Raw genomic sequence first — 4,094 nt, 5'->3', positions numbered from 1 at the left:
GGGGGGGGGGGGGGGGTTGGTCCCCTCTGATTCTTTGAAACCCACTGGTCAGTGATACTTTTGGTTTCTATTAGGGTAAGTTAGTGTAAAATAGAAACAGAAAGCAATGATCCACTTCCTGCTTCCCCTTGGCTTTATTCACAGCTGGCCAGGGTGGACTCCCCCTGTACAGGACCCAGAGGTCTCACTGTCTACTCGGTGAGACGGAGGCTTCAGATACACGTAAAAGGCACAGGAGCTGAGAGCTTAGGCTCCGTGTTCAAATCCCAGTGGTGCCTCATCCCCGCACTGCAAGCAAGTCTCCTCATTTCTATAAGCGTTGATGTTACCTCAGTTTTCTCAACTGTAAAATGAGAATAATGCCACCCACTTCATGAGATTGACTGGAAGTGCATGTGTAAATCACTGAGGCTAGGGCCTGGAGAAAAATAAGCTCCACAACAAAACAGCATTCCGTTCATTGTTACCTTTGCACTTAGCAGAGCTCCTCACAGCCAGTTCCCACCTCCCGGTTCCCCCAGGGCTGTCAGGGCTGCGCCCCCAGCGCTTCCTTTCCCCGGACTCCCTCGGCACACAGGGTGGGACCTGCGAGGTCTGTTTCCTCTACACCTCCTTTGGGGACAGACACATGCCAGGTGCTCAGGAAATGTTTGTGGACCTCCTGGGGAGGGGTCTAGGGCATTGCCCCCCAGTTTGTGAGAATAATGAGGGGCTCTGTCCTCGGCCCTTCCGACGTCTCTGCTCTCCTAGGCTCTGTGCTGCAGGAGAACATCCAGAGCCCAGACCAGTATTTGCAGTAGTCAGGACAGACGGACGGAGCTGGGGTACCTGGCAGGACACCCCTGCTGCTCTGGAGACACAGGTTCTTCTTCACACGGCAGAGGCTGTGACAGCTGCCTCGTGAGGGACTCCCTGGACACCCGTTTGTCCAGGCGACCATCTCGTCCTGTGCCCTGCATTCGCTCACTCACAGGACAGCAAGTGAGTGTCATCACCGTGTGCCCTGCATCCAGGCACTGAGCAGATACGAGGGAAACAAAGTCAAGAGGGCATTGTCCTGCTCGAGAAAGGCCCCGGTCCAGGGGGAGCAGAAGAGGAAGGTCACAAGGACAGAGGCAAGGCGATTACTGGTGACAGGAAGACAGAGGAGCTTGGGGGTTGAGGGCACAGGCTCTGGAGTACACAAATCCCAGCCCTGCACGGTGCTAGCTGCGTGACGTTGGGGCAAGTTATCCACCTCCAAGTCTCAGTTTGCCCGTCTATAAAATGATTAGGACTCACAAGATCCGGAGGAGTAAGTCAGGTGTGTAGACTCCCTTGTATACAGCAGGCACTCAGTAAAGACAAGATGTGTTATTGCTCTGACTACCCCGTGCTCCCACCTTCACACCTGAAACCAAACCCCAGCAAACCCTTCCCCTGGCTCCCAGGTGAGCAACCCCTGCTGCCCCCATACCTAGGGCATCTGTGGGTCCCCCCACGCTTTTCCTCTCTCTGTCTTTAGATCATTTGGGACAGTAGCTCAGAAAAAGTCCCCAAAGAAGACTTTTCTGACTAGCAAATGAACAGCCAATGACCATTACTTTAGAATGAAATTTTTAGCTGGCCATGGTAGCGCACGCCTATAATCCCAGCGGCTCAGGAGGCTGAGGCAGGAGGATTGCAAGTTCAAGGTCAGTTTCAGCAATTTAGCGAGACCCTGAGCAATTTAGTGAGTGCCTGTCTCAAAATAAAATATTAAAGCAAAGGCCTGAGGTTGGGACTCAGTGGTAGAGCACCCCTGGGTTCAATCCCTGGTTAAAAAAAAAAAAAAGCTCGGGAAGAGGCAAGGAGACATTTGGTCAATCAACTAGCATTAAGGGAAGTCAAAGATGAGTTTCAACATAGAATGAAATTTCTAAAACACCTCTTGCCCCTATCATTATATATTTCCTCTTTATTCATCCCAATACCTGCTTCTTATGGTAGCTTTTGGAATATAACTAGGCTCAGTGGAGGCCAGGCTCCACTCAGACCCTCCCAGGAAGACCCCACAACCTGCTCTGGTTGTGCGTTCTGATGTTATCATCCTTTGTGACCCGAGGTTTTTCCAGAACTGTGGTTGCAACTCATTTTCCCCTTTTCCAGGGTGAGCTTTATCTCTTGCAAAGATAAAGATAACCTCTTGAATCCTGAGGTTAAAATGCTCCTTGTGAGACACGCACACGATGTTAAATGTGGTTCTCTCTGGACTTAAGATCACAGATGTCCTATTGTTGACATTATTGTGTTTTTGGCCTCTGTTTTGTCTCTGCCCTCCCCGCTCACGAGCTCTCCGTAGCACCCTTCAGTTGCTCTGCCCTCTTTCCATGTCCTCTTAGCTTCATCCGGAGGTCGATGACTTGGTTTCTCTGTATGTCAGTCCAATGACATAAAGAAATAAGGAGGAAGTATAGGGCAGGGCATGTGACCAGGACCTTGGCAACCTGCCCGGGGGCACTCAGACCCCAAGCAGGGCCGTGGGCCACCAGCCAGCAATCTTTCCCCCAAAGTACTTTTATCCATCCTTTATTTCCAGGCTCTTCGAGTTTTCTATATTAGTAGTACGTGGGATCCTGAAAGAGACCACCTTCATTTTGGTCACCCAGAGAATGCCATTTTCGGTGACATCAAAAGCAATTGCGGTCCCATGCCAAAGAGTCACCAGTGAGGGCGATTTATATCTGCAACGGCTGATCAGTCCCCTGAGTCCAGGAGAGGCCACGGGAGATGATGCCCCTGTTCCCAAGCACAGATCCCGGGAAACACTGATTCACACGCTCCACTCTGCATTCGCTCAGGTGCCATGGCAACGAGGCCCTTCAGAGCAGATGGTAGTGCCGACTGCCTGTCATGTGGCACCTCTTCTGGCAGGCCAGGCCGCCTCTCCAAGCAGGCTTGTCTCTGTCCAGCAGGCAGGGAGTGACTCCTGGTAACTATGTACACGGGGCAAAATATGCCCAGAGCCAGCAGATGGCAGGGCCCAGCCGAGATGTGGGAAGAGGGGAGGGCTGGTTTGGGCTGAGTCAGAGGCAGGAACAGCGGACAGCTCCTGAGGGGGCAGGAACAAGTCAAAACCTCACACACGCTGCTGCCTGGCCTCAGCTCGTCTGGGAGGCTGGGGAACAAACTGAGCAGGAGCCAAGCCAAAAACATCAGAAGCTTCGACAAATAACACTGGACAGTCTCAGCCTCCCTCCTCCGGGGGAGGTGATGGACACTCCCAGCAGAGGGCAACTGCTGGTGCCCCCAGCATCCTCAGCTCTCATTGTCTTTGTGCAAATCTCTGGTGGGGCCAAGCCAGAGCCTCTCACTGCAAAAGAAGCAGCTCCAAAGCTCCAGGGTAAACCCTCCACCAAGATGGCGGACAGGTGAGGGGCTCCTGAGGTGGGGAGCAGGGCCCACATCTTTGCCAACTGTATCCTTCACGTGACCCTGAGCTTGATACCCAACAGGCAAATGGAGGCATCTGTTGGGACAGATTGAAAGAGTACGTGACGCAAATCCAACAGAGTGACCTTTACCCGTGACTTGGGGTGTGTACGTTTTTTGCTACAGGATGCTGGTTACAGAACATTTGGTGAGACATCCCGAGCCATAACAGTGAAATTCTGATGTACTTAGCCCAGAGTGATAAACGGGTGTTTCATTTCCTGCTTTGGAATTCTTTCCAGTCACAAGACCCTCCGTGTCTCCCAGGCCCATGGCCAAAGTTTGAACAGAATGACAGGCACTCGTGCCCGCCCATAGGGATGGCAGCATTCACTTGTCCAAAGGAGGGTATTTGGATTTGGAGTGTTTTCTTCTTCCCCTCCTTCTTCGCAAGATTTCCTCTCACCAGGGAGATTTTGAGAAGGTGCCCATCTGCAGTGACAAACGTCCATCCTAGGCAGGCCCTGAACACCAATATCAGCACTGTCACCAATAATCTGGAGATCCAATTGCACCAAAGGCCAAGAATCTGAGAGACACACTTGCTCCCAAAATGCACTAGGACATCAGGGTTGGGCACCTTCTGGAGAATCATTAGAAGCTACAGGCTAGAGAAGTCAGACAAATGATTACCAGAAAGAATA

This window comes from Marmota marmota, unplaced genomic scaffold (assembly GCF_001458135.2).
Source record: "Marmota marmota marmota unplaced genomic scaffold, marMar, whole genome shotgun sequence".
NCBI lineage: Eukaryota > Metazoa > Chordata > Mammalia > Rodentia > Sciuridae > Marmota > Marmota marmota.
Note: the sequence above shows the minus strand (reverse complement) of the source record.